We start from the raw sequence: 21005 nt of genomic DNA, 5'->3' as shown, positions 1-21005 counted from the left end.
TGAGAAACGTTAGAACTAAACTTCATTAACTTCATGTCATGAAGACAACTGCTATTGGCAAATTTATACAGCCTAGTTCTACACCGCAGGCGCCACCACTTCCTCATAACTTCGATAACAAAAAATATCAAAGGGCTTGAATACCTAGAATATTCTCTGCTCTGCTCTGCATGGTCTGAGGCAACCCAGATAGCAAGCATACGTTGGCACAACGTTGGCACAACGGCATATCATCCGTTGGCATGACGTTGTTTACTGACGTTGTGCCAACTTCATTTTGTCCGGTGGGGTAACGTTGTTTTGACGTTGGCACGGAGAAAATCGTGCGTCACAATAGGCCTACAAAAATCCGTTTATTGCAAAACGTTGGCTTATAACCAATTGCCAACATTTTGTTTTTATTTTCCATTGCTAGTCCATACCGTGAAAATGAATGAACATTATACTTTTATTATCATATGACTTTTATTATCAATGACTTGTTCTCCAGTAGCCTACAAGCCTATATGGAAATGATTGCTTCCGCAATTGCGCATCATGCCTAACAGCTGTTCTAAAACCAGTGGCCTCTCGGGGCTTGTTGCTTAATTCAAGACAGGCAGGCAATATGTTATAAATGTTAATATTATTTATAATATTTATTGACAATAACAAAAATAACAAAGAAATAAATTAATAAAAAATGTTTAAAAAAAACACCAACAAGGAATTGGGGGGTGGGCTGCTCCGGTTCCTCCAGATCATGGAACTATTCTGGAAAAACAAAAGAGTTTGCTCATCGATCCATTTATCAAAACAATGCAAAGTATGTGGGGTTTGCCATATGTGCTACTTACTCGGAGTCAGAATCGCTGGAATCCGAATCACTGAATTCCAATTGACGCAGACGCTGGCGCTGAGTAGCTGTGGAGAAAAGGAGACAACCATCAGTGACAGATTGCCCATTTAGGAGGTTATCACTGAAACTAGGCCTAGGAGGTAAGAATGTTTTTTTTAAATTATTTTTTAAAAAATGTTTACTGTCCCCATCTATTATATGAAAATGCGCTTAACGTTGTAACGATCTGAATTGCGTTGTATTGAGGCATGCTAGGCTATATTTTTAGTTGAAAATGCATCTCCATTTGCAAATAGCATTTTCATATTGCAATCAATCGTGAAATGCACAGCATGCACAGGCCTACTAAAGCCACGCGACAAAATGTTACCTGAGAATGAATGCACGTGATGTTTGCATGAACCACGCGACATTAGGTCAGTTTGGCCTAGGATTAGCCATAGCTAGGGCACTGGACACTTGGTGACTGTTTGACATGTGATAAGGTAAGATTTTTAATTATTGTCTTAAAATAAGGTTAGAAGACTAAGCTAAACTTGGTTACTTTTGTGTGAAGAAATGAAGAGTTTGGTTCCAAAACGCTATCTCCTTTTTTTAAAACATTCAGGTTATTTAATGTGTATTGTGTTGTTTTGATTGAGTAAAGATATATAAAATAACAACACCCAGTTACAGTTCAACTGAAATTATTTGGAAAACAAAATGTAAAAAAAAATATTTATGAAAATTCATTAAAATGGTGGCGTTTTGAAACTCTTCAAATGTAGCACATAGCTCGACATATTTTGTAGCCTATGCTACTTTGGAATAATTAAAATACATAGATATTTATGTTTTTGGTATAATACAGAAATATAAGCAACTGTTGTTGAAAGTCCCGAGTACCGCCATGTATAGGCTAATAGAAAATCGGAGAGATTTCTATTTTGGGTAGGACTTTTTGCCTCAGTATTTTCTGTCAGTCTAAAGCACAACTGATATTGCCATCTATGTACTGTAGGTAGCCTGCTTTGTTTAAAGATCGTTGTCTTTCAAAGAAATGTAGCTGGGCTTTGGATGATATAAAATCACGGTGTCTCTGCAACAAATGCGCATTAAGATTAAACGAGGTTGCATTTTTTGGTAATTGGTGGAGTAGCCTAGGCTAGGAACACGAAAATCAGTGGGGCTGTTAAAGCGTAACTGGCCAGAATGCATCCTAGGGTGTTTTTGTGAATGTACCCTAGTCAAACTTTAGTTTAAAAGCATAATTATAGCCTACGTCCGAAGCGCCACTTTTAGCTTGTCGTCGTTTTCGGGTCAAATGGCTTTTTTAATGGAAATCGTAGGGGCACTACTATTTTGATACATGATGGCATCAAAATAGCTATTTTTAAAACACCAAGAAGGCTCGACACAACATGAAACTTTGATCGAAGTCATCTGTGTCTCTACACATGAACTTGAGCATTGTTTGTGTACACAGAGTTTACTAAAAGAAAGGTTTTTAAAAACTTAGTTTTTCTGCTCGCCGCCATCATGCCAGCCAAGGAGTGAGTTGTCCAAAACCTTTCTTTTTAGTAAACTGTGTACACGAACAATGTTCTCAATGCTCGAGTTCATGTGTAGAGACACTGATGATTCTAAATAGCTATTTTGACGCCATCATATATCGAAATAGTAGTGCCCATGAATAATACTTATCATAAATGCTCAAACATTGCTTCCTAGATAATGTGAATTCCAAGCTACAAAACTGAAGTAATTCTAAGGACTGACAATTATATGAATGTGATAAAGACAGGATTTGAACAGAAATATTTTACAGGCTTTTGGTTTTGGGACCCATTCTTGATTAAGACAATGTTTTAACAAAATATGAGATGGTGCAGCAAGAACCTTAGATGATTTAACCTGGAATGACCCATTGCATATACTTAAATGTCTGCCACTATGTCTTTGGATTTCCCTCTTCTTATTCAGGTCTGTAACATACCGATTACAGGGCTCTGCGGTTCTTCAGCTCTCCTCTTCCTTCCTCCACTGCGGTCACTGCTATACTTAAGCCAGTTCTTAATGTGGCTGTCGCACTCGCTGGCAGTGATATTTTGCGCTGCCGCAGCACCTGAACAGGTAACAGTTCTTGATCATTGAAAATACAATGCACTATTTCCAGGAGAATCAAAAAGTGTCTATTAAGCACACTGTATTTAATTTTTCTTTTACAATGACAGCAATGCAGTGGCATTCAGACACCTCTTATAGCTGCAGTGATTTTTAAAGCTGCAAAAGCCTTCTTTTGGCCTCCTCGGCCAAGCCAATTGTATTGGGTTGCCAGTGTGTCTGTGATGAGGTGACGCATTATTCTCCTGACCGCGTCCCCAGCATTCATCCCACCAAGTGCTGTAAGGTGTGTTGTCTACAGATAAGAACAGAAATGTACAGATGTATATAGATTTTATACAGTTAAGAACAAAATTATTCATACCCCTGGCAAATATTAATTTAATGTTGATTTTCTCTCGACCAATATGTTTGTTCTGACTGAAAATGAAACTGCCACATGTCAAAAGGTTGCTTGACAATGTGGTAGAAACATGGAAATAGAAGCATTTTCATCTTTTTTTTTACATATGTATGAATTTTGTGTCCAAAATTATTCATACCTTTTTTTAGATAATGACTGGAAAGCCTTGTTTGGCTGTATGTTTTGGATCATTGTGTGGTTTAATGGCCCGATGCCGCCTATTGGGACGGGTTTCTCGGCAGACTGCCTGATTTTTTTTCCTCCAAAAATCTTACTGTAGCCCCTTGTTTTAGTGTTACCATTTACTTTGAGAAGGTCACCAGGTCCCATTGTCTGGAAAAAAACACCCCAAGCTAATACATTTCTATAATAGCTATTCTGCACTGTGGATATGGTGTTTTGATGGTTGACATTTGCAGCACATCCCAAAATGGACCACTTGGTCATCATGGATGCTGATCATGGATCACTCTTCTTAAAATGCACAACTCTGCTTAACCTTTTATAAGGACACACCTGAACAAAGAATATAGCTTTTGCTTGATTTTTAAATGGTTATGAACTAGGTTTCCAGACTAGATCTCCCTGAAATAAGATCTAGGTGGGCGGGGCTAGGCTAGCTGTCTAGAATCATTGTGAAGACATTGAGAGGCTTGGTATGTATTATGAGAACCATTTTGAGAGCTGTGATGACAAATAAACATGCTTCCAGTGATTATTTAAAAAGGGTATGAATAATTTTGGACATGCCATTTTTCATAAAAATGTTCAAAAAATATGAAAACTGATTCTACCACATTATCTTACAACATTTAGCCATGTAGAAGTGTCATTTTCAAACATATTGGTCAAGAGAAAATTAACATTAAATCAATATTTGCCAGGGGTATGAATACTTTTGTTCTTAACTGTATAGAATGTGTACTGTTGACAAAACATAATGCAGTTGGTTCCAAAGTATTCAACCAACGTGAAATTTTTCACCATGTTGTGGTCATCAATGTAGTCAAATACATACCATAGCTTTCTCCTGTGCTTTCTCTAATAACACATTCTCCACTCTCCTCAGATGTTCTTGTGTCTGAATTGGGAATGTGAATTCCTCTGGTAGAGAGGGCGCTGCTTGTGCTGGCTGCTTCTTAGCCAGGGCCTGGAGAAGGAGGGTGTTCTGGCGCACTTGCGCCTTTATCTCCTCCAAGGCCCTGAAAATTAGCTGGTCACGCTCTATAGGTAAGAAAGGTTTAATAGAAAAACAGAAACATTTCATATTGCTTTAGAAAGTGTTGTGACTTAAATGATTATGTTACACAAATGATATCATCAGTCATGTTGCAGACCAGCAAAATGTTTTGTACCGAATGTGTTTGTCACAGGCTGTGAGTAGGAGGTAGTGGGAGCACTCAAGACCGATGAAAACACCGGTGGTGGCTGGAGTACAGGCTGGAGTACAGGTAGCTGTTTGGAGGAGCCTGGTTTCGCAGGTGGTTTCACTGGTTGTTTCGCTGGTTGTTTTGCTGGTTGCTGGTTGGCGATGGAATGGCGTGGCTGAGGTAGAGCTTCAAACTGCTCCACCACTTTGGCAGAGGGCCTGCAGTATGACAACAGGACAACACCACAGGTATTAAAACATCAGTGAATCTTAGACTTTTGTTAATTTGTGTACTGTACGGTTCTTACATTCTAGGCCTTCTGAAACTTTCATCCTCAGAAGTGAGGGAGTCTTTCTTGGTGGCCCTCACCAGTTTCTTCCTGGCCGCTTCATAAGAATCTGTATTTGAGGGAAACATTTGTTAAACAAGGAACCATATTGCAGCATGTATAGAAATGAAATGAAGTTGCATTATGATGAATCATGTTATCTCTCTCTCTCTCTCTCTCTCTCTCTCTCTCTCTCTCTTCTTTCTCTCTGTGTTTGTTTACAGGAGGGTCTCACCATATTTCTTCAGTACCCTGACAAAGAACTCCCCCCATGTCTCATCAGGATCCTCCTGATTCTGGACAGCCACCTTACCCCGTTGCATACTTTTGTATGGTGGCCAGAACGACACTTTTTGGTCGACACTCAGCCAGCTTGTGGGCACCACTTCAACCTCATTCTTTTCCGTAAATAGTACAATTGCGAACATGATCTGTAAACTGAAATGATGAACAGATGAACTTAGCTTTAACTAACTAACTTATTTATTTATTTATTTATTTATTTATTTATTACTAACTAACTAACTTATTTATTCATTTATTTATTTATTACTAACTAAATTATTTATTTATTTATTTATTTATTTATTACTAACTAACTCATTTATTTATTTATTTATTTATTTATTATGTATGGTTCAGTCGGTATATTGCAAAGCCATGTTTGACAGGCATTGCAACCATTTTGGCATCAATGGTTTTCTCTGACAAAGCCACCACCTCTACAGACAGTCCTTGAACAAAAGCAATATTCAAATTGAGGGAGTCAACTGGGGATGTGAAAAACGACTGTCTGTTTAAAAATTTCCGTCCCAAAAACTGTGTGCAGCCATCAGCATTGAACATTTTTTCAATTCTGAATATGCTGTGCCCACTCAAACTATGTTGTTAGGCGCATGGACTGATAAAAAGAATTTGGGACAGGTGTAGTGAGAGAGTAGACTGTGCAACACTGGACTGACATTGACTGACTGACTGACACTGCTGTTTAGTTTTTGTTCAGCGATGCGTTTTACAATTTGCTGCAAAGGTTGGTTTGGCTTTCTGATCTTTCTTTTCAGTTGATGCAGAAAGTTTTCGAAAGGAAAGGCAGAAATTCTCTGCAAGGGGCCAAATTTTCTGACATCGTCTGCCAGGTGGATTAAGCTATGGACATTGTACACAATGAAATCGCCATAAATCACAGAGAAGTTTTGGACAAAGACTCTGATCACCTTCTCGGCGTAATCACAGTATGTTTTTGACAGCTGTGGGCTGCATAGAATGGTTATGCCCACATGCAGAAGGAGGAAGTGATCGTACATAACATCAGGCAGTTCGTTTTTGAGAGCAATGGGACCCGTATACAAAAGAAATGTCCGAAATTCAGTTGCTTTCCAACGGTCCACCTCTGTTAGGGATCTCCCTCTTCTATTGAACTCTTTTGGCAAGCTTTTTCCAAGTTCCACTATTTTTTGTGATATTGATGTTATTGTTCGGTTGCCAATTCTTGTGGGTAGTGGGCCTCGCATCCACAACCAAATGAGCTTTCTCACTACTCCCAAACACACTAAGTGCATGTAATCGAGCACAAATTGGGAGACCATGCCAATGTTGATGTCAGTGAGGGGACTTTCACCATCTTTGTGGTGATCACTTTGTAATTTGGCCTTAAAGCTCTCGTCTGTACGTGGTGCCGCCATTGTCTCAGGGAAGTTTAATCTGTTATTGCACCAAACACCCTCCTGAACACACCTCTCGCAGCCGTAATACGAATTATGATATTTTATGTTTTTGAGGAATGCTCTTGCTGGTGCATCGCATACAAAGGCCGAAATGATTATTTTGTGATTTTGTTGGTACATAACACCACTTGAGGAGATGACTGACATCTCCTCCACAAAATCGGAGAGATACTCTGCCAAATTTGATGGTTTTTTAAACCCAGAGTATAATGCCACAACGAAGGGAATTTGGTCTGGGTCTTCTTCAATTAATGCCAATATTGGCCAGAATTGGTTATTGCTACTTTTAAAAAGTGGCATGCCATCAATATTGATTTGCAGGTGGAGTGTTTGAGCGATTGTTAGGGTGGGACTGTCCTGCATCCTCACCAATACACCTTTAGCTAATCCAAAATAGTGCATGGAGCCCCCTGCTTTTTCTTCCACCTCTATGCTTTTAGGAGTTGACAAAAGTGTCCGACCATCTTTTGGGAGATCTGCATCGGGCAGGTGTTTGTTAAGGACAGCAAGAAGACTTGAAAGATGGCTGATTGGTGTGTTTGTTTCCACTGCCCACGCCTTTAAATCGTCACGTAATTTAATGTTGTCATATTCCTCATCAGGACTGTCAATGTCAATGTCAAAGTCCTCGTCTTGCATACAGTAATCGATATTTTGGATTTCCTCCAGACCACAGGTGGCGCTTATGTCCTCTAAACTAGAGCTAGTACTAACGTTACACCAGTCTCCTCCATCACAGCTGTCTAACGTTTCCGTCCCTGACATGTAGGAGTCGGAGCCATGGTCGGAGCAGTCGGAGTCGTGAGTAACGCTAACTTTTTCCACATTAAGTGATTGTAGCATAGAGACAATGGCCTCTGTATTTTTTTTTGTATGCCGTCTTAAAGACCTTTTTGATAGCAATTTGTTGCTCTCTGCCATTATTGTGACAGACAATAGCGTAAAGTTTACTAGATAACTGTTAGCATCAAGCAAGCTATAGCAGCTAGCGATATAGCTAACGTTAACGTAACCGTTTTCAGCTAACTTTAGCGAGCGAATCCGACTAACGCTAATTTACACAGTTATCGTTCTTGGTTTATGGTGTTGCGGTCTTGAAAGTGACCTTATAACCACTACTTTACCTGAATGTTGACCAAAACACCACAGTGTCTAATGTTAGACCAAAGTCTGTCGTTGGCGATCCCAGGTGAATTGAAAATCAGTTGATTTCAGTTAACTTTTATTCATACGCGCGCAGGTGTGTGTGTTACATCATAAGCACGAGAGCAACCTATATGTTCTATATTGTTGATGAACACAGTGGACCTTTTAACCTGTAATGTGTAGTGTAGCCTACAGTTTTTTTCTCCTACTCTCTCTGTGTGTGTGTGTGTGTGTGTGTGCTTTCAGACTCTGGAAAAATGTACTTATGAGGGCTTTATTTCCTTGAAGGTAACTATATTACACCCCCAGACACACACACATCAGTAGTCCTATGAGCTATGAGATGTCAGATTGTGTGTGTTGACACTGGAGGCACACTCACCTGTCTTATGTTCTTCAATGGAGGCTGAGGATGATGAAGACACTGTCTGTATGCTTGGAGTTGTGAGGGGAATTCTTGTAAACATGCACTACCAAAGTTTTAGCCTGATGAGCCAGACCTCACATCTTGATGTAGGACCATTCGCAGTGCTCAGTCCAAGGGGCGGGATAAACGGTTGTCTTTCAAATTCCCTCTGCACGCAATAGGATAGTGCTACAACCATGCATTTTCCCACCAGCGGAGCTAGTTGTTCAAACTTTTGCCAATTTAAACAAAGCTTAACTCGTGTCACGCTGTTCGCCAGCAGCAGCATCCATCTTCTTTGTTTTCAAGTAGCAGGGAATTCACGCAGAACAGTCGCAACTATGCCATCATTATGTTAAGTCCGCTTACTGATTCTATACACGATGTGATTGGCCTGACTGAAGTTGAATTTTTCCAACTCGCAAGCCAACGGAGAGTTGCTAGACTACCCTGGCAGCAAATTACATCACCTTGGCCGCTAGGGTGCGTCTAGATTTCTAGGCTACCAAAGTTTGGGATCACTTAGAAATTTCCATTCCACTCCATTATAGACAAAATACCAGCTGAGATCAATTACATTGTTTTTTTGTTTTTTTAATCAGTGCAACAGTTTTCAGGTTACACAGTATGCGCTTACATAATTGCAAAAGTGTTCTCTACTATTGTAGAAAGAAATGTCTTATCTCTAATGCAATATTTACATTGCCCATTATCAGCAACCATTCATCCAATGTTCCAAAGGCACATTCTGTTTACTAATATATAATTTCTCTGTTTCAGTAGCATCTGTTTCCTGTTACCAGCGTAACACAACACAGACTGTTTTTCTGCCGTGTATTCAGGGCACAGGCAGCTAGCGGATAGTGAGGCGATGTTTTAGCTTAGAAACTGCGTGACATGTCAACAACGTTTGTATTTACTTGTCACAGCCTGGCATACTGTGTTCATTATTCCATACATCTGATGTGTAGGCTAACTGCTGAACTATGAGGTCCGACAAGGGACCAGGGCTATAGGCTACAGTCAGGGCTACCCTGCTGAAAAAAAACAGCCTGACCAGCTTAAGGTGGTTTGCTGGTTGACCAGCTTGTTTGACCACCCTATGATGGTTGACCTGCTAGACCAGCAAAACTCATGCGACAACATAGCTTCGGCTGGTTTACCCAGCTTGCGATGGTAATTCAGCTGGTTTTGCTTGTCGTATCATCTCAAGTCATTTTAGCTGGTGTTGCCGGTCTACATTGCTGATTTATCTGGCCATGCCAGGTTATGTTGGTCATTCTAGTAAACCAGTATGACCGCCTTACACACACAGTATGCACTTACATAATTGCAAAACTGTTCTCTACTGTTGTAGAAAGAAATGGCTTATTTTTAATGCAATATCTACATTGCCCATTATCAGCAACCATTTATCCAATGTTCTAAAAGCACACTCTGTTTACTAATCTAATATCATTTCTCTGTTTCAGAAGCATCCATTTCCTGTTGTTACCAGCACCATGCCATGTATGTCGCTCTGCATTATCCACATGTACACTGACCAATCACTGACTTGTTTCTTGCTGGGCATTTTTTATAACAGTGATAAACATTAAAAACATGAAAAGCATGAATATTTCTTTCAAACAACACAACTTGTGGTGAAGTCAGAGTATGCTTCCAATCAATCATTACACAACAGTGAAAAAAGTTCAAAATATAGTTTTCAATATAGATCGACAGATAGATACTTTATTGATCCCCAAGGGGAAATTCAATTCAATAAGAACCTAGACAAGATAAATTCATATATTGAAATTGGTCAATTGTTATTTCCATTGAATATTTTTATTTAAGTACACCAAGTAAGTACAGAAACCACTGTAAATGTGCCTTTGGCCTATTTGATCCATGCTTGCAAATACACACACCTTCAGCTGTGTTGCTGTGTGTGTGTGTTAGAGGGTGATTGACTAAATAGCACCACTGTACATTGTAAAATGAGTGTGACAAACATGTAATGCAACTTTTTTGTTTGTTTTTAAAATCCATGCTATCTATTTCTCTGTCTAATGTATATTTTTTTGTTTCTATCTGGTCCATTCAGGTGCTCTCTGCAGCTCAGAATGAGATTGGCTGGGACTTAATGGCACGCTACTGGGAAAGTGATTACTCACTCATGAGTGAAATAGTGATCTCGTATACTGTGAAATGCCAGTATTAAATAAATGATGGGCTTGTAAACATTGGGTTTGTGTCATGGTTTTCAGCAACAAACATACTTTACATGAAACTGTAAGATGACATTCACTTAAATTGTGAGTTATTAGGGGGAAGGCTGAAATCATTTGACAAATTAACTTTGTCTAATACAAAGATTTACTTGTTTGTATTAGGTGTAATTGCAGTGGCACATTATGATACACATTTAAATAATGCCCAGTCAGACATAAGGAATTTTCTATCAGAAAAACTTTATTGGACCATGGCAGTCATATTTTATGGTGAGGTCACGGGCAACTCCAACTGAAATATCTGATGTTACATGATTAGTGCTTGGATCTCATCTAGCCTATAACCAGAAAGTTGGACATCAGTTCCACCATGAATAGCCTAACTGCTTAACAGTTATACCCATTAGAGTGGAACTTCTAATGGGTGAGCTATAGTATACTTTTTGTTGGAGTTGCGATAGCTTGACCTATTTGGGAAATGCACTCTTTTTCAGTGACTTCTGTGGGTATACTTAGTTACTTATTGGTCATAGGAATAAGTTGGCTACTGCTTTTCTTGATTGCATGTGGGAAAACAAATATCCTAGTCTTACAAACAGAAGCAGGTATGTATAATCTACACACCTATGGCTGAAAAAGTTAAGGTTCATTTAGCAAATGTTATTTTGTAGTATTAAAAAAGATTGTTTTATAATTTATCACGTAATTAGCACGTTTAAGATAATCACTGCAGTTGCAAACAGCCGGTCGGTGGACTGCCGTTGGCGTGACTGTGTTTCAACGTTGTAAATCCTCTTGTTTTAAGAGGCCTTTAAGAGGTCTTACAAACTTCTAAAATTATCTCACAAATGCAATAAATAATAATAATAAATAATAAAACCCGAAATCTTGCGTTGTTGACATTCGCTGCAGTTGCAGCCAGTCGGTGGACTGCCGTTGGCGTGACTATGTTTCAACGTTGTAGATCCTCTAAATATTTTTGTTTGACGCAGCTTGTCGCAGAACAATCCAACATTCTATAAACCAACATTCTATATACAATTGCTTGAGGCGCTGCGGTTGTTGTGACATTGTTTCAACGTTGAAATTCCACCTCCGACACTGCCAACCAATGGCAACGTTGTGACAACGTGTGCTTGCTATCTGGGAATGTTAACTCGCATAGCTGCTATCAGTTAGCTGCAAACTGTTAGCAGCTAGCGCATATAGCACTATCGGCCACTTAGCAAGTTGAACTTAACATTACCCCAGCTGTTAATGAAACCGAATGTACAGTTTTGCACAAATGCTGTTAGTTCAACCTATACTGTAAACATTTGACACATTAATAGATACTGTAAACTTACCGGACAGAGCAAGTCACTGGTGAAGCTGCGTTACACTCCCATCCCAAAAGTCAGCCACACCATAACACTGCCGACCGTTGGCTGTGGAATCCAGAATGCTCCCTCTGCTGACTGTGCGCGTGTGCACTGCGTGAGTCCAGTTTACTCAGGTCTGAGTTGTGAAGCTTACTCGTGTATCTCAAGTTTTAGACCCCATTGATGCAAGTTCGGCACATTACTAATGTTACTCTTGTAAAAACACTAGGTCAGCCTATAGTAAGTAAAGTATACTTGTGTTACTGCAGTAAGATGTAATGTTATTTTTTACAGTGTAGTTGCCTAGTTTTATCCTACAGCCAGAACAGAAGGAACTTTTGAAAATGAGATAAACGGGTCCAAAACGGACCCGGGCCAGATGAGCCTTTGAGTCCGTTGCGGGTCCGCGGCGGATGTATGTATCAATTTGTAGATCCCAAACGGACCCGCCGCGGAGGTAAGGTTTTAATCGCGGATGCATAGTGGATGCAGTGCGGAGCCACGGCGAGTCCGCTATCCGCCTTCGTAGCGGATCCGTTCCTGAGAGCATCTGGACTCCGATACGGGTCCGTTTCGCGGGTCCGTTCCGGAAGCCGTCATTCCTCCGCGGAGTCCTTTTGCTGTGCAACACAACACAGACCCCGCTTCTCTCGCGTCAGTCACTGAAATGAACGAAACACAGAACCCGCTTCTCTCGCGGCAGTCACTGACAGTAGCCTATAATAAATGCATGGGGGAAAACACTTCCCCATGACAAAGACATCGTAAAACACTGAAAGTTAATATTTTGTCACTAGCAACATACATCTGTCCTTTGTCAAATGTGTTATTCCAAATAGCCTAGTGCATAATTTTGCTTCATAAAGTTGAACAAATAAATTTGCTTATTTCACAGAAAAATATAAATAGTCAGTTTGGGGTCTACAGTGCAGAGTTGGTAAGTTATGGTAGGCCAACTTGGAGTGAACATACAAACAGGGGAAATTCTTTCTCTAGTAGCCTAGTAGCCTGATGGTAGGCAGGTGCGCACGTAGACATAAGGCCGAACATGCAAGCGCCAATGAATCGTGCTCACGACAATCACGCCGTTAAATTTAAATAGGTTAACATCACTCTAAGTTCGCCTTCAAGCAAGGAAAAAGATGATTTGAAAACATCTGTTTCGTTGGAAGGGCAAGGGGGTAGCAACAGGGCAACACAGACAGGCCCGATGGCAGGGCTGTTATGGGAGTATTAAACTATGGGATATTCTACGGGAAAACATTAAAACGGCAAGACAGTGGGGGAAAGTTAAAATACGTGATAAACACAGAAAAAGTTGGCATGGGTAGATGTGACAGGATCAACCTCAGAGCCATTGAGACTAAATACTGGTGTTCCACAGGGCTCAATTTTGGGACCACTGTTGTTTACATTGTATATCAATGACATCTGTGCTTCAATAGAAAATTGTAAAGTGCATTTCTATGCAGATGACACAATCCTTTATGCCTATGCACCATCTGTAGAGCAAGCAGTGTCATATCTTCAATGTGCATTTTATTGTGTGCAGAAATCCTTGAAAGATCTTAAACTGGTTCTAAATGAAGCAAAAACAAAATATATGATCTTTACTAGATCGAGAAAGTGTGACCTTGATGCCTTCACTGAACAACAATGCTGATGTGGTACATGAAAATTTAGCTAAAAATGTGGAGAATGCAATCAAGCATTTTGGACAATATATTGTCATGGCAGAATAGGCAACAGGCCGATGTGCGTTTTATTTGGAGACTGTTTTGCGAGACAGAGACTGAGTTTGCTGCTGATATTCTGGGGATAGGCTACAACATAGCCAATGTATGACTTTAGCCTTTTAATATATTTGCTGCATTGGATCAGTCTTTCTATAGGCAAGGGCTTTCTAGCCTCACGTCAGCAGCGCTGCATCACCCATATAGCCTACATTAAAACAACCAGCGGATGATGGGCGGGTGCGGTTTTGAAAATTGGTCAAAAAACTTTGGTGCTGATGGATGGCTGATGGATGATAAGTTTTGCTATGCAGTTATGGTTGAAATAATAACCCATCAGCGCATCTCTAGTGTGTGTGCCTCTCTCTCGCTCAGAGGGGAGGGGGAGGCTAAGGGGTCGATCAAGCATGGATTCTAAACTCTGGTAGGATCTACAATTAGGTGTTAACAATATTACCACGCTAGGTCGAAGTACTCCCAAGTGCTATTGCGCCACACATTGTAGTTCTCCTGTTTATTCGCTTGGAAAATCGCCACGTTTCATGTTGTGTGGCCGTAGACATTTCTATCAACTACTCGTGCAACTGTATTTAAGTCGGGAAAACGTGGATGTTTTTAATTACTTCTACGGCTGGCTACGTCAAAAGCCCGCTAGCATAGCAACATGCTAACACATTCGCGCCGCGCACCAGAGCGTTTGAGTGCACGTACCGACACGGGAGAGGTATGACTCAACTCGTGAAAGTTAAGGTAAGAACATATATTACTACTGACATTGGGTGGCGTGTTCCTTTAAATTATTTGTAGGATATTGCTTGTTCACAATTTGAGCTGTGTATGCAAAGAGTTCAGAGTTCACACATTTTGAATATTTCATTAGAGCTACATTTTACACTGATATGGCATGATGGCAATATAAACACAGCTAGCAATGGTATTAAATTACAGTAGCCTATGATTAAATGTAATGGAATATTCAACTAAGGTAGACTGTTCACAGCACTAAGCTATTTATGGTTACTGATATACTCCGAGTCTCTGGCCCTCTCTTAGAGCCAGGCATTTTGAGCTGGCCCTCGGAAGAAAAAGTTTGGGGACCACTGATCTAGAAACATAGCCCTGCTTCGAAATGTTATCATTTTTAATAACCTACATTTAATCACAAATAAAGGCCTAGACTCGCGATCAACTAATGTTGTTGCGCTGCATTGCCTCTAAGTGTCGGCAACTGACGATACACATTGGGAATGTGTGTACGCCAGACATGAAGTTTGCGTGGAGGACCGCACATACTCACGTTCAAGTCAGTCTTCGTACATCCGGACGTGAGCATGAGAAGTGGCGTACACAGCATTTTTGTGCATACACAAGCTTTGTACATGAGGCCCCAGGTCTGCTCACACCCAGACTACAGTCAAGAAGGCTAATCAGCGCCTGTACCATCTAAGGCAGCTGAGGAAGTTTGGAGCCTCCCCAGCCATTTTAAGATCTTTTATGCTCTCTGCCACTGTGGATAGTATCCTGACAGAGAGTATGGCAGTGTGGTATGGCAACAGCTGTGAAAAGGACAGAAAGGCCCTCTAAAGGGTGATCCGTGCTGCTGAACGTTGCTGCCGTTCAGCTCTTCCATCAGAAGAGATGTTGGAGTAGGACTATCAGGATTTTAAAAGACACCTCCGACCCCGGCAGCAGCCAATTTCAGTTACTGAAATCAGGCAAGCGATTCAGGAGCATCGTGTCTAACACGGAAAGACTCAGGAGGAGTTTTTATCCACAAGCTGTTAGGCTCCTGAATCAAACCATGACATGCACCTCCCTCATGAACTGCACAATGCACCTTGCACTTTAAGCCCTGGATCTACTTTTAGTGAGCACTTGTAGTAGTACAAGGTTTTATTGTATTTATGGGTAGGGGTAGTCTGGGGGGGTATATCTTTATCTTTATTTTAACTTCTTATTTATTCATATTTTAAACTTAACTTTTCTATAACTTATTATTACACTAGTATGTGATAGCACAGTTGGAGTGGAGTCAGGAGTTCATTTTACTTCTTGTTGTACTGTAGGTCTATGACTATGCATGTGACAAATAAAGAAACTTGAACTTGAAACTTGAACTTGAACTTGCTGCAAAAACTCTGCTTGCCCCCTCTGTCTCTGGTCCTGCGCTGTGCTGTGTAAGAGGGGGAGTGGCTCCAGTAGAGCGGAGAAAGCCAATGTGTGCTTCTTTTACCAATATATTTAACGGTATCTTTTGCATTACAAATCCAAACAACGTCAAACTTGGCACTGCACGTACTCGTGCCCCATAGCAAGACACCTGCCAAGTTTGAAATCAATCGGACAAACAGTTCGAGAGATATGTGAATAACAGACACACAGACAGACGTTCCTGCAATTTATAGATAGATTATCCTTATTATTATGTGGTTGACTAATGAAATTGCCACTAAATGGGTGATCCAAGCACATTTTTATGTGAATGAAGTTTTCTTTTTTAACATTAAAGTTGTAGAGGTGTGTCAGTGAGAACAATGTGCAACTGCCCAATGTGCTTAGGCCAGCTACAATCATGTGCTTGTGAAGTGGGTGCAGTCTAGTGCTTTTCTGCAAAAAGTAGTAGGTCAATTACTGTTACTAACCGAACATGACAATGTTATAATTTTTATCTTGTTATCATTCACCTTTTTACTTTTTCACTGTGATCAGAGTAATTGGTATTCAAGTGGTAGACTTATGGAACTGCTTCTAAATGGGTATGCTTATCTATGGTGTAAAGTAAAGGCCGCTGTGTTGACATGGTCTATGAAATTTAAATATACACCTCGTGCAAAAGTATACATGGGTTCTTTGAAAATAGAAAGAACATTTACCTTTAAGAAAGAATATGGTGGCACCACAGGGATTGCGACTCATTGCAGTGCAGCAAGCATCAGCGTTCCGTCTTTCTTCACTTGGCTTAGTTCTGAGCTTCGATCGTCGAGAAACACTACAGGTAAAATTCAGATCATTTTTAATATTAAGTTATCCTTAGAAATGTGTGCTCTATTTGTTTTTGTATGGGTGACCTTATATCATAACAATGTACCCTGAACCTTTGTCCACAGACTTTAATGACCTTAGATCAACATATAATCTCTGGGAATGTCAATGACAAATGGTTTTCACAAATGTAAGTTAATGAAATAAATCAGTTGTTCTGCAATCGAATATACCGAGCATTGGATTAAACAATGGTTGCAGCTGTTGTCTGTGACAGACCAGGGTAGAGTTGATCATTAATACAGAATTGTTGCTTAGAAGAAAATTATGTAAATCGGTGCAGTTTCGTGTAACACTGGAATATGCATTTACAATAAATGAATGGGGGCAGCTTTGCTGTGATCGTGCACTCATACCTATGTCTGGCCTTGCCATAGCCTACTCTGCTGCCTGAATGGAATATGTTTTACCTGGAATTTTGGACGATAAAACGAAGCAAACTTTATTGGTAGTCACTATGGGTGAATCTCGATGTACACTCAACACTCTAGGAACCATTTAATACCACTGGTATTGTTATAAACATTGGATAATAACCCCCACTATCATCAAACATGTTCTGAATGAACGTCACGTGTTATCACTCAACTGACCCTGAGGATGTGCAGTAAAATAAGGCATCACTGGAAAAGGGGTTCAAATTGGCTTCACTTGTCTCTATTGAAGTCCTATGAGGTGGCTCTGTCCATTTCTTTTGACTCAGGCAAACATCCTGTCCGATAAGTTTGAGCAGTCTCACAATGCCTGATAAGTGTGAGCACAGCAAACATATCCAATTGAAATGTGACTTTATTGACTTACCGTATCGTGTGCAATTGAAAAAATTTATACTATGCCATTAGCTGATTAGAGGTCAATATATTCAAACAGGCACCACATCCACACAGGGCTCCGGCATGAGATTATCTGTCCCCAGCAGCCAAACTGCTTGCCTCTGGATCAGGCGAGGCTGCCTGAGTGGCTGTTGCAGGCCCCTATGGAGCTGAGGAAGGTCAGGACCAGTAAAGTCCTGGAAGGCAGATGTGCGTGAACTGTCAGCTAAGGCATGCCCTGATCCTAGCTCTCTAGGATGCCAGGCTGAGTGGCCAGTGCTCCATATATGCAGATGTCTTGCCTGGTAAAGGTCTTTGAAATTCCAGGTGGTGTATCTAATGCCATCAAGGTCTTTGTATTTGATGTCAGGGAAGAAGCGTAGCTTCAGCTCCTAAAAGCTGGGCAGCAGACATTTGGCCTTTACATGGATGACTCTTTTCACTTTTAAATGTTAAGGAAACAACTTTTTCTTGTAAACTGGAATATTTGTTCACTCTGCTTAGTTTGTCTCGGGCAATGACTGTACTTGATGTTGCATTGGCAATTGACCTGCTGCATTGCAGCGTGGCAGGAGGATGGAGATAAAGGTATAGCTAAAGCGATCAACAAGAAAGTTAAAAAATACAAACTCAGAGAACAGAGAAAAGATTTGGATTTTTTAGGGGTCGATCTTGATGACAAGTAAAAGTGAAAGAAGACAAAAAGGGGACTCCCTTGGTAGGAAAGCTCCACATAAGGGAACTAAAGAAGGTGGAACTGGACAAGACGAGACAGGAAATGCAAACATGTGCCAAGGTCACCACCTTCCTGATGCGGACAGCAGAGAGGACAGACTAAATGATGCAGATGCTGGGAAACGAACAAGGACAAGATATCTGCCCTGAAATGTTTATGAAACTTCAAATGTAGAACTATCACAGATGGTTCCCCATGTGGTTGTTCCTCATAAGCTTGTTGAGTTTGTCACATGGAATTTCCCCTGGTTTCCACAGTGTGGTTAAGCCTTATTAGCCTGTAAGTCATTGACCTACACATACTTAGGAGAATGGAGTAAATTTACTTACTAGAAAAGAGGGCTTAGACTATGAGAGGGCATACAATTTTCCTGTCTTGGAACAGGATATCTAAGTCTTTGGGCTGGATAAGATTTACTATAAACAGAGAGCAACTAACGTGAAATGATGAATTTCTAGGTATTTATTTAAGACTTGGAATTATCCCCCCCCTCCCCCCAATAGGGCACGGTCTGCCACCAACCTAAAATCAATGGTCCAGCAGCTGCCAAAGCTTGATTGTGAAATTGGCCACAGATTGACCTGTACTTCCTGAAATGGCTGTGAAACTTGACATGTTGGGTTAACACAGAAGGATTCAGATTGTGGTGGCTCCGCATGATCTTGACCAATTTGTCATGTGAAATTTCCTCCAGTTTCCATGGTGTGGCTAAGTATGCATTATTGGTTTTCAAGGTTTTACTTCACACACATTCAGGAGAATGGAGCACTTATTAACATCCACAGTTGTTCCACTTGCAGAGAAAAGTGTCCCAACCTTTCCTCATACAATGCCTGTAAGACAGGAAAAAAAGTCTTAATGTCGTGAGCTCTCTCTCCCTGCCTGTTAACGAGCCTTCATTGCTCTCAATTATCTGCCACAACCAGTCGCTGTCTCTGCTCTGCCTGATTAGCCGCACCTGTCCCTACCCTTGCTCTCTCGTTGACCTGCCAGCTGCACTGCATTTCCTGTTAACCATCCCCTGTATTTAAAGCCCTGTTTTTCAGTCCACCTTTGTCAGAACGTCTGCAAAGCCTGCACCTGTAACCTGCATATCTACGCGCTACTCTGACTCCTGCTTGTGTACCCGGACCCGCTTGACTCCCCTCTCCTGCCGCGGTAACTCGGCCTGCCTGCCACCTTTACAATTGTGAGTTCTGCCTTGCCTTTGTCTGTGCTGCTGCTTTGATTCGCCTGCCCTGTTCCTCTGCTCTCTGTGTGTGTGTGTGTGTGTGTGTGTGTCCCTGGCGTGTAAGCCCAGACCCTTCATCCCCACCAACGTTTGACGCCTCTCTGCCACTGGGAAACACACCCACACACTCCTTTTCCCCAACCCTTCAATAAACTGAAAGAAACGTGACTCACTTGTGGTCCTTGTCTGTCTTGCTCGTGACACTTAATCTTTCATTAAATCTTAATTCGCTTACTCTCTTGAAGTACCCTATTTTCCATGTCAGTTTTTTTTGGACTCTTCCTTCCTGAGGCTGGTTTGTAGTGCTAGGTATTATCAATATATCATAGAGATATTGCTTATTACAAATTGTTGAACACATCTGGATGTGTTCCCTTCTCACCCAAAACATCTGGAAACCTGCTGGTGGGCCTGATGTTTCACAACCCTGCTATATTCCTTGTGAAGACTTAGATATCAAATTGCCAGGCACTTTTTTTGTACATTTGAAAAAATGATCAGTTGTGCAAAATGCTCAACTGAACACACTACAGCCACAGCTTAAGTAGTTTCAGAGCTGTCCCTCTGACCTGATCCGGAGAATCTGTGCAAAGCAGCCACAGTTGTCGAAATAAGGGAGAACATGGATGCCGTATGGTGTAAAAGCAGGGAGGTAGTGAAGGCTAAATGTAAACAGTTTATACACCTCTGAAATTTCATAAATATAGATGTTATCCACCTCTTATTATAGAGTTTCACCTCTCAAAAGAGCTTATTCTCCAATTGCAACTTTTAAGCAATTTCATTTTTTTTTTCCAATTTCATTTTACTTATAGAGCGCCAAACGCATGTCTCATGGCACCTTACAGAGTGTTAGACAATTGGAGAAAAGAAAAGAAGGCCCATGGGTAACAGGGGCGAGGAAAAACTCCTGGAATTGGAGATACATACAGTATAGGAAGAAACCTCGAGCAGATCCACGACTCAAGGGCCTGACCCATCTGCCTAGGGTCAGTTACAGAACAGTAAGGTCAGTATACATGATAAACGCACAAGTTAGTCAGATGTAGAGAATAGAACATGGTGTTTAAAGCCACCTGAGGTGTATGTTACAAGAGGTGGGATAGTTACATATCCAGTATGATAATGCATTAATCCTATTTAGTGTCAGAAAGTCTAAAAATAGTCCAGTGTAAGAAATGGAATTGAGCACATACCCTCAAATCCACACCGTAGTTATATTAAAACCATCTTTGACGTGGAAAAGTACTTACCTCCTCCAGGGCACAACTTGCCGTACGATCGTTTCCTTGTGGTAATGCAGGGGTACTCTACTTAATAAAATGAAAAACATGGGCTTATATCTTACTTGTTTCATATACTAAAAAAAACATTATAAGTCTTATCGTTGAGTGAATTGATTGAGAAACCTTTACAGGTAATCTAGTATATATTTTGTATTCCCATATTGCAAAACATTTGCACTCAGGATATTTCCAGCACAGCAACACAAAGATAATATTGGGATGTACCTATAGCCTACTTTTTATCATCTATTCACTACCAAGTGACCAAGA

Source organism: Alosa pseudoharengus, unplaced genomic scaffold, assembly GCF_046254945.1.
Source record: "Alosa pseudoharengus isolate Yale_2024_CS ecotype anadromous, Long Island Sound unplaced genomic scaffold, YU_APseudo_1.1 YU_APseudo_1.1_scf_19, whole genome shotgun sequence".
Taxonomy (NCBI): domain Eukaryota; kingdom Metazoa; phylum Chordata; class Actinopteri; order Clupeiformes; family Clupeidae; genus Alosa; species Alosa pseudoharengus.
Note: the sequence above shows the minus strand (reverse complement) of the source record.